At 33.9% G+C, this 10104-nt stretch overlaps 2 long non-coding RNA genes across 21 annotated transcripts in view; one reads left to right on the top strand and one right to left on the bottom strand.

Moving 5' to 3' along the window:
* Positions 1062-8227, top strand: LOC107623606. Of its 20 annotated transcripts, none has more exons than XR_002355167.1 (17): positions 1063-1543; positions 1756-2039; positions 2133-2267; positions 2402-2470; positions 2568-2663; positions 2956-3006; positions 3118-3209; positions 3646-3742; positions 3863-4097; positions 4311-4341; positions 4547-4608; positions 4706-4765; positions 5533-5739; positions 6077-7036; positions 7220-7288; positions 7659-7719; positions 7954-8206. It is a non-coding gene; the product is annotated as an uncharacterized LOC107623606 (long non-coding RNA). The 20 variants fall into 20 exon arrangements; XR_002355165.1 differs by lacking the exon at positions 3118-3209 and having other exon boundaries at positions 1064-1543; positions 3649-3742; positions 6077-6759; positions 6940-7036; XR_002355170.1 differs by lacking the exon at positions 3118-3209 and having other exon boundaries at positions 1065-1543; positions 3649-3742; positions 6069-6256; positions 6940-7036.
* Positions 3647-10104, bottom strand: part of LOC107623607 — a 17260-nt gene continuing 10802 nt past the window's right edge. The window contains exons 4-5 of the long non-coding RNA XR_001616546.2: positions 9197-9201; positions 3647-3750 (exon numbers count right to left, since the gene is read on the bottom strand). This is a non-coding gene — a long non-coding RNA (uncharacterized LOC107623607). The remainder of the gene's footprint in view (positions 3751-9196; positions 9202-10104) is intronic.

The raw sequence follows: 10104 nt of genomic DNA on the forward strand, positions 1-10104 counted from the left end.
CTAATTGGTCATTGAAATTGGACCCCTAAACAGCCACTTTGAAAATGGATGATTATGGTTGGCAATAATGAAAGTTCAATAAGGTATGCCGATACTTTATACCAACTTACTGTTTTGTTAGGTGAGAGATTTTTATGTATCTTAGTCGATGACAATACTTTGGAAGCTATTTAAATCTTACGATGATGCCTAATTAATCAAAAGCATCTATATATAATTATTTCGTTATTGATTTTTTATGCCATTTAAAGAAGACGCAACTATTAGTGTGGGCGAGAGGAAATGGTTATAGTTTTAATGTGATTTATTGGAGTTTCAAGGTAAGCAATTTGATTTTAGTTGAACTTGGGTTAATTTCCCTTCTCTGTTTTAGTAGAATAGGACTGCTTGTTTATCATATCTTTTCATAAAAAGTTAGAACAGAATGTAATATGTGTGTTGTTATTCCCTGCATGATGGTTGTGGATGCAATTCTATTGTTCTTTGAAAAACATTGTTGGATAGTATTTTTGTGAAAGCATTTGCTATATGTGTACGGTAAATAATACCATTGGTGGATCCGGACAGTAAGGCTGCGTTTATTTTTGTGGACAAGACACAAAGATATGGACAATACATATGTAAAACGTGTTTGGATAGAGGGATATAAATACTGGACACAATGTCTCTGGGACACTTTTTTTCATTTTTGTGACCACTTCTAAACGAAGGACATTGATGGACACGTGAATAGGAAGCACTACTAGAAAACTAATTATTACAGATGGATATTTCCGATGGATTTTATCCCACAGAAATACAGACGGAATTACAGAGAGATTTTTTGTCGGAAAACAAAAAAAAAATGAATTAGCATAAATTACAGACGGAAAAGAAAATCCGTCGATAATTCTGTCGGAAAAATTAATTTTTTTCGTGAAAAATGGTTACAGACGGAAAATCTGTCTGTAATTAAATAGACAAAATGCTGCATTTTATTAAATTATTACAGACGAAAAATCCGTCTGTAATTTAAAATTTTCCGTCGGAAATGTTGATATTTTAGGTTTATGATCGTTAGGGTTAAGTTTATGCACGAGCTCAATTCATTCACAGCACACAAATCAAACCTAGCATTCCCCACAGCGCCACCGGCGACGAGATTCTTCTTCTCCTTTTCTCACCCACAGCGCCACCGCCGGCCACTCTAATCGCCGCAGCTACTTTCTCCTTCTTCTCCTCTTCTTTAAACACTGAACCAGTAGAATACAGCCCCTGTGTCTCTCGTTCTTTCTCGTTCGCAGAATAAAGCAAGCTCAAGCTCCACCACCACCGCGCCTCTCTCTCTCTTTTTATCCCCCTCAGTTCTGGCTCGCATACCTTCGCGCAAGCCCTAGCTCCGTGGCGACCAAAATTGGTTCTACTGTCAGCCGCGGTTCCATCTCTCTCTTTCCCCCTGTTCGAACCGATATGGTGCGTGAACTAGGGTTTTGGTTTTGTGGCAGTGGTTGTTCATCGGAGAGCCACTGGCGATGCTCCTATTCTTAAGCATTCTAAATTCAAGGTGATCTTCGTAATGGCAGCATTATATTTTTCCCAGACTTCAACTCAAAATTCATATGATTTTTTTTGCTTATTGTAATCGCTGTGCTTTCTCATTGCTTATTGTGATCTATGTGCTTTTTCAGTTTCTTTTTTAGTTTCTAATTCAAACTTTTGATTGAGGACTATGATTGGTTTGAATCTGAATTATAATTATTTACAATGTTTTGTCAGTATTAGTTTGGGAGGGAACTTGACAATGGTGGATCTTCCTGGTATAACTAGGGTTTCTGTTCATGGCCAGCCTGAAAATATCTTTGATCAGATCAAGGATATTATCATGGAGTATATTAGGCCTGAAGAGAGCATTATTCTGAATGTTCTTTCTGCTACTGTTGATTTTACTACTTGTGAATCGATAAGAATCAAGAATGTCTCAGTCTGTGGATAAAACTGGTTTGAGAACCTTGGCTGTTGTAACAAAGGCTGATAAGTCTCCTGAAGGCTTGTTGGAGAAGGTAACTGCTGATGATGTTGTTAATTGGTTTGAGTCTCATCCAATGCTTTCAAAGATTGACAAATCCATTGTTGGTGTTCCTGTTCTGGCACAGAGGCTAGTTCAAGTTCAAGGCATGATCATATCCAAAATTCTGCCCGAAATTGTGAAGAAAATCAATGAGAAGCTGACTTACAAGCTGACTTAATTTCACCAAGATGCTCAACCAGAAGTTCTCCCTCAATCACAGGTACCTCTTCATATCTTTTAGCTGACTTCAAATTAAATTATGAAAAAATATTTATCTAATTTTTTTATTTGGTTCTTGGTTGGAATCTGATTGCGACCAACGTTTCGATGGGGCCTACTGAGATCCCTTCTCAGTCAACGGAGACTATTAAGATCCCTACCACTAACTATGAGTTTGGTGCAACCTTCATTGATCATCCCAAGGTGCTTTCCCCCCTCCCCCCACTGATTTTGCTTAGTTTCATTTCGTTGTTGTAAGTTCCAACACTCATTGACGATGATATTATTGTGCTTGGTTTAGTTGATGCTGTTGGGGAGAATATTGATTGATGGAAGGCTCAATGCAAGAGTCAAGTGCGACGTCTTTGAAAATCTCACTCTTAAAGCCAATGCTCAGGTATTTATGCTCCTTTTCTATTATAAGAGAAATGCCACAATTTTTCTGTTGTTTATGAGCCTTTGATATTCTGCTATACCTTATATTTACAAGAATTTAGTGCTGTTTTGTTTTGTTGAGTACAGATTCAGCTTTAACTTGATAACGTGCAAGAGTTGTTGAATGAGCATTATGTTCATTTTTATTCATCCAATATTTGATCTATGACAACCCCATTCCCATTCTCATGTTTCTTATTGCTAATTCTCCTTTTGGCTAACCATAACCTACTGTTTCTTGTTTGCTTCTCCAGCTTATGAATGAGCCACACATGTCTCAAGGGATGGTCAACTTTGATTACAAGGTCAATTGCTTTAACCTTCCTAGATCATTTTTCCCCCGTTTTTGACATATATTGTATTAGTGTGACTTAATGGGAGTTTTATATACTAACCACAAGAACTGCCCTCTCAAGATTTCCATGGGGAATAAAATCCAAACTTCACACTTCACTCAACACTCCCATCACCTCAAATCTTCCTGTTAATATGCAGCTTTTTGAATTTGGTATGCTTCTTCCACTTTCACTCAACACTCCCATCACCTCAAATCTAAAATATAACACAGAGCTCTCTCCACCGCCGCTCTTGTCGCATTTGCTCCCTTAGTGAATTTTAGGTATAATCTGATTTTGTGATTTTGGTGCTTAGGGCTCAATTTTAGATTTTCACTATATATTCATCAAACTTAGTGTACTTCTCTCCTCTTGTTTTTAGCAATTAGCATAATCCTTTTACCCATTGGGAAAAAAGAGAAGAATACTATATATTCATCAAACTTTTCCCTTTCCTTTTTGCCTTCCTTTTCACCAGGATTACAGATACCGTTTTCCTTAGTATCAATTATCAAGTATCAACTCTATTACTGCACATGACTTCTTTGACTATCAAGAATTTTGATTATTATTATTAGTTTTTTCTCCGGTTGTTTTGTTGCAATGCAGCAGTGATTACAGCGTATTTGATGAGAACATGGAAGGGAGCATGATAACCATAGCAACTATTTTCTGTAATTCAGATTTTCACTAGCAACACTTTCAGGTTTCTCTCTCTCTCTCTCTCAAAAACTTTTTCTTTTTTTGTTGGTTTAGGGGATTATGTTTGTAAACATAATGATTTAGTAGTAGGTTAGTTAATTGATGAATTGATATTGAATTTCAGGGAAGAGTTTGAGACAGGGGAGTGTGAAACAAGGGATTCATGTAGTGATACCTTGAGCGATGAGAGTGAGTGTGAGAAGTTATGGAGATGGGATGGGAGTTCCTCAGAAGAAGGTGGAATGAATAATGTAGAACAAGATTCTCATCAATTGCATTTTAATGATAGATTAGGTCATCTCTATTGTCAATACTTTGAGAGATCAACTCCATATGGAAGAGTTCCTCTAATGGATAAGGTAATTTAATTTTCTTAGGCCATATCTTACTTCAACTTCAACAACTTTTATTATGTTTGTTTATTGTTACTACTACTACTACTACTTCCTTGGAGTTTAATGGATAAGGTAATTTAATTTAATATTCAGGACATGTCTTGTAGCTTATTTCTCCTCATTAAACCAAATTTTGTTGCTTTATTCTAATTATTTGAATGTGTTCTTGTTTGACAGTTGACTGAACAAAAATTGACAAGAAAGGAAGGTATAAGCTTTTCTTGTTTGAGGTTACTTGCTAAGATTAAAGCCTCGCTATCTTTCACTTGAAATTTCTGAAGGTTTTGATAAATTTTACCACCAATAGAAGCAGGAGGCTAATCTGATTCAATCTGCTCTTATTGTCAATTATCTCTGTTTCCATCTCAATGTGTTCCTGTCCTAAATAACATTGTTCATCTTTTGTTGTTTAGGAAGCTTGCAGACAAGATTGAAGCTTCTGGTTACTATGTAATTGTTCCAGACTTCTTTTATGGTGAACCCTATGATCCTTAGAAAGAAAAAAAAAGCTGGAAGTGCACTTTCATTTGTTAAGGAGTGGCCTTATGGTTCAAATTTTCATGGTCTTGCAGGTTGTATGCAACTTGAAATCCTCATTTCTTGCTGTAGCTGATGATAGTGGTGAGGTGAAGGTATGCTTCATATTTATTCAACATGCGCTGTCTGATTTCTCCTATGCAATACCACGTATATCAGTTGTTATGAGCTATCCTTTCATATTTAGTACTTTGATTGGGATCATCATGACCTTTGGAGTTTGGATACCTAAAATTTCTTTGATTTCTTGTTGGTGACATTCACCAAGTTTTCTTACTCTATTCTCTCATTAAACAAAAACAAAAGTTAGGTTATACTTTCCTGAGAACATGGAAATCACATTTACGATTTAAAACTAATTTCTTTTTCCATTCTAATTTGATATATTATTTGTTTTATTCTGTATGCTTCTAATTTCATCCCTTTCATTATTGATTGAAATGTCTTTGAAAGATTATTGACATTTGCCAGCCATGCCTCTATAAAACTCTATGAGCTGGTCATACATCTGTATCCATCTTGATTCCTAGTGGTGCTTCGGAACATGTATGCTAATTATGCAGATCTGGAGTTTTGTGTTTAAGCTACTTATACTTTTGGTCTGTTCCTTGTATATTACATTATAGTACTGTTATAGTCTCTAACTTTGCGGCTAAGTTCTAATTTCGTCCCTAACATTTGAAACGTTCTATTTTTCGCCTCAAACGTCTTATGTCACCCTATTTTAGTCTTGTAGTCAAAATTAATTGTTTGGTTGGAAGCTGATTCTGTGTGTGGCAGTCACTCTGTTGCAATCCCTTTAGTGGAGGGTGTTTAAACTATGATGCTTTTCTGTTCATGGAAATGTTCTGATCTCTTACAGTTGTAGGCAGACGGTACAAGAAGACAAAGCTCTTATCTGTGAGGACTGGAAAGAAAATATTTTTCCCCTATTAGATTCAGCGCCTTCAAGGCTTAACCCAACATTTTTTGGTATAAAACAATACTTTGCTGCAAAAAGTCTTATTTCTTCACGGGGTTTCGAGATAGATGATTTCCATGGTTTTGGTATGGTTCCCCTGGCAGACCTGTAAGTAAACCTCTATACCCTTGTTTCTTTAACATGCTTATTTCTATCATTTTCATTCAAAGACCTCAAAGATGCATGACAAGTCTTAGAGTCTAGTTTGTATGTTAATTTCAAGATGGTTTTGTTCCACTCCTGATTGAAGAAAGCTCGTTTTATGAGTTGTGCAGTATATACCAAAGTAGCATGTTTATGCCAAATGAGGTGTAGCATTTAAACCTTTTCAAGTATACTGCATACTGAGAATCCTTCTTTTTCATAAAGTAATGCATGTTTATTTGAATATATTAGAGAACATGGGCCTATTCTGTTTCTAATACTATGTATTTTAGTGTCACAGACCAAGCAGACATTTATTTGCGTGATCCTGACCTGGAGGCTTTCATATTCTAATGGTGTTTGTACCGTCATGTGCTCCAGATTCAATCATAAAACAGGGGCCGAGGATGTGCATTTCACCGCCTCATCTAATTCTGTAGCTGATGATGATGTCGTTGATGATAATAGTAACAATGATGAGGTATTTTCTCTGGTATCAAGGTGATTGATGATGGTTTGGATAGTTCTGTCAATGAAAAAACAAATGATCTGGAGTCCCTTTTTAGAACAAAGGCCGAAACTCATGACGCAGAAGGGAATGTTGTTCCTGTGAGTGTCCAACCCCAAGAAGTAGTAGAAGTGCAGCCTAATGAGATCTCTATTTTGTCTGAGAACCACCAATCTGAAGTTAACTTGGGATCTCATGATACTGATGCTCATGAACATTTTGCAAAGGAGCCTCATGGTTCTCAGGATGCTAAAATGAATAATACCGGAGTAAATATTGAGATCTCTGAAGCCGAAAACTTATGTGTTGCCCCTGGAACTGGGCATGAATCTTCATCCTTAACTGAACTTGTTGAAAACAACCCTGTTGCGGATAAAACCAATGATCTTGTTGATTCTATCCATACAGAGATGGGCATCCCATCTGATTAGGAAAATGTATGGTGCAGGAAAATGTCATGATTCCTGATGACACATGTTTGCTTCTCAATCTTCTTCATTGTTGATGTTTAGACAAATTCTTAATATGCAATGTTTTTACAACCATGTAGTTCCCTATATACTCAAACAGTAGCTATTGATACTAGACATTGATTCCATCATTTCAGCTTTGAAATTGCAAACTAATCATTAATATGTATTGGTTGGTGAAAACAGGAGTGATACTGTAACCATTGCCAAAAGGGTGACAATGTCAAACGAGCTGCCAAGCAACTCAAGTCTTGCCTTTCTTGGAGAGACTCCATAGGCATCGGTACATATTATTCTCTTCTTTCTGCAAATTACAAAGCTTCTTAACCGTTATCATCAACAAATTAAACTACATGGACTCTTTTCTATTCTTTGAAATTTTAATATCTTTTCTATTCTCACACATACAAAATATAGAGTATTTGATGTTAAAATTCCATCTCTTATTCTTTCTTTCCATCTGTAGGAGTTCAATCAAGCTTTCTCAACTTTTACTGACACTGAAACACAATTTCCTCATTGTCTATTTCTTCAGGTATCACATCGTCATATTAATTATTTCTTTGCTGTTACAACTTACAATTATGCCTCTCACTCTCACTCTTTCGCAATTCTGAACCTTTTAGCTCATCACTTTGTTGCATTAAAACATAGAGGTATGCTTATAATTTCCTGCTCTAGTTATTATGCCTCTCACTCTCGTTCTCACTCTTTCGCAATTCTGAACCTTTATGAGTGAAGCAAAATTTGTCATGTGCACATTTAATATAGAGAGGTGAAGTTGCCAGTGATAATGGGGCATTAAAGTATACAACCACTATTTGATAATGGTTCAATTGAGAGTTTTCGTTTAGCTCTTCGTATATTTTGGTATTAAAGTATATGATTGTACTTTGTTATGGCAGGTATACTTTATTTTGGACAATGCTACTACTTAGCAAGCTTGCATTCAGCTACTATGTGGAGGTATTATGTCTTCAAATTTTACTACAGTTCCTCCTTTACCCTCCTTTAAGAAGCTCATGGTTCTTGCTTTCTAAGAAGAGATGTGATTCTCTATTTACTGATTCTTTTATAGAAAATTGTTCATGCAAAAAGAGACTACTTCTGGAGTGCAAAATGCTTTAAATAATATGCTTTATTTTTATTCAAGCATTCCAATTCACTCCAATTCCAATTCGGGTTTTGATTCTATTTCAGTCAGGAGATATCAAGATTAACTTTCAATGTGAAGCTTGATGCTGCCGATGCAATTTAGTTATCTATTAATATTTTAGATTATTCTATCTTTAAGTGCTAAGTGTAATTTGTGACATTCATGTAACATTAGGATGGTCATCTTATTTTTTTTAGTATCTTTTTATTAAGACAGTGAGATATTGGCCAATGATGTTAAAAAATAACCTCCAATTTTATAGGTATCATGTAATGAATATTATGTTTATTTATGTAATTTTTGGCTTTCTTTTTTCAATTTACAGTGTTTGATGGAGTAAATTTAGAAAACAAACCTAAAGTATTTATTTTGCAATGGAAAAATTTAAAAAAAAATCTATTTTACCTTACTGACGGATTTACAGATGAATTTTCTGTCTGTAATCAGAGTGTGAGATGATTTTCCAAAGTTCAAATTACAGACGGAAAATCTGTCAGAAAATTCGTCTGTAATTACAGACGGAAAATCCGTCAGAAAATCCGTCTATAATTACAGACGGAAAATCTGTCGAAAAGTTCGTCGCCTGCGGGAAATAGATGGAGAATTTACAGAGGAAAAATCCGTCGGTAACTGATAAAAATCCGTCGGTAATTTTCCGACGGAAAAAAATTCGTCGGTAAATAATTTCCGACGGGGCTTTTACAGAGGGACAAAATCTGTCGGTAATTTCGTCGGTAACCAAAAATCCGTCTGTAATAAAGACTAAATATGTCTGTATTAATCAATTTTCTAGTTGTGAAGGTGGACACGAAATTTTTAATGAAAATTTTTTTCTTTTTTATCTATAGTTATTTTTCATTATTCTCCTATTACCCCTTTTTATTATCTTGTGAAAAATTCTATCTATTTTATTAGATAGGTCTATTTTAGTAATTTTACATTATATTTTAGTCTTGTTTATATTTATCTAAATATAATATTAGACATTATATTAGTGTCTTGTCCACTGTATCTAAATACAATACATAAAAAATAATTTTTAATATCTCTGTTTCAGTATTTTTATTTCAGTGTCATGTCCTATCCTGTCTACAAAAACAAACACAGCCTAATAAATTGCATTATTGAATTTTGCATGTGCTGCTAGAAAATGGTTATGATTTATGAATTTAAAAATGTTCTTTGAGCGAGAATTTTACAGCTTAAACTTAATGAGTGAGCCTTTTCTCAAAGAAAGAATTCATCCTACCGACGAATACACATCAAAAGTCGCTCTAATTATCATACTATACCTCATTTCCCTATTTTGCCTTTTATTTTGTTCATGTTGTAAACACCCATTCATTGAATTAATGAGTGTGTGCTTGAGAAAATGTGAGTTTTATCTTTTTCAGAAAGAGTTATGTTGGTTTTTTGGTATTGTTTAAGTAAAGTGTATTGAGAGTTACATTGAACAAGATTTGTCACAAAATTTGTTATTGTGAATGTAATGAAATGCTTCTATTTGTTGCAATTATGGATAAGTAATAATAAGGGTTGTAAAAATAATTTTGAAATTAAAAAAATAGGTTGTTATTGATCATGTAACAACCATAACTACCATTAAAACATTTTTAAAATTTTAGCGACATTAGTAATAACAACTAAAAGTTAGTAAAATGACAATTCTAAAATTAGTTTTAATAGTCATATAAATTGTCAAAAATAATGGTCATTAAAACTTTTAAGTTTTTTGCAGTCACTAAAAAAGTCTTTATTGGCAATTCTTATAATTGTCTTTAAAAATTTTTAACAATAAAATATAAGACGGTTAATGTCTAATTTCAGTAAAAATGTTAGTGACTATTTTTATTACTGCAAAAGACAATTGCCACGAAGAGTGTTTTATTCTTAAAGTGAAGTTCTCATCATTATAAGATACAATAATTGTTCCCACATAATAGCACATAATTAAAAAAAAATATGAATGAGTAAACTTTTTATAATAGCACATAATTAAATATTTAACTATGTTAGGTATATATTAAAGATTGGCTACAAAATTAACATCCGTATAAAATACATGTTAAAATATAAAATACATATTGAAAATGACTTAAACATTTGTTTGGGTAAACTTTTAAGAAAATATCTTTTTTAAGTTATCTTTTTTTAAAAATCTTATAAGAAAGTAATAGTAATTTTATGTTTAGATA

This window comes from Arachis ipaensis, chromosome B10, assembly GCF_000816755.2.
Source record: "Arachis ipaensis cultivar K30076 chromosome B10, Araip1.1, whole genome shotgun sequence".
Lineage (NCBI taxonomy): Eukaryota > Viridiplantae > Streptophyta > Magnoliopsida > Fabales > Fabaceae > Arachis > Arachis ipaensis.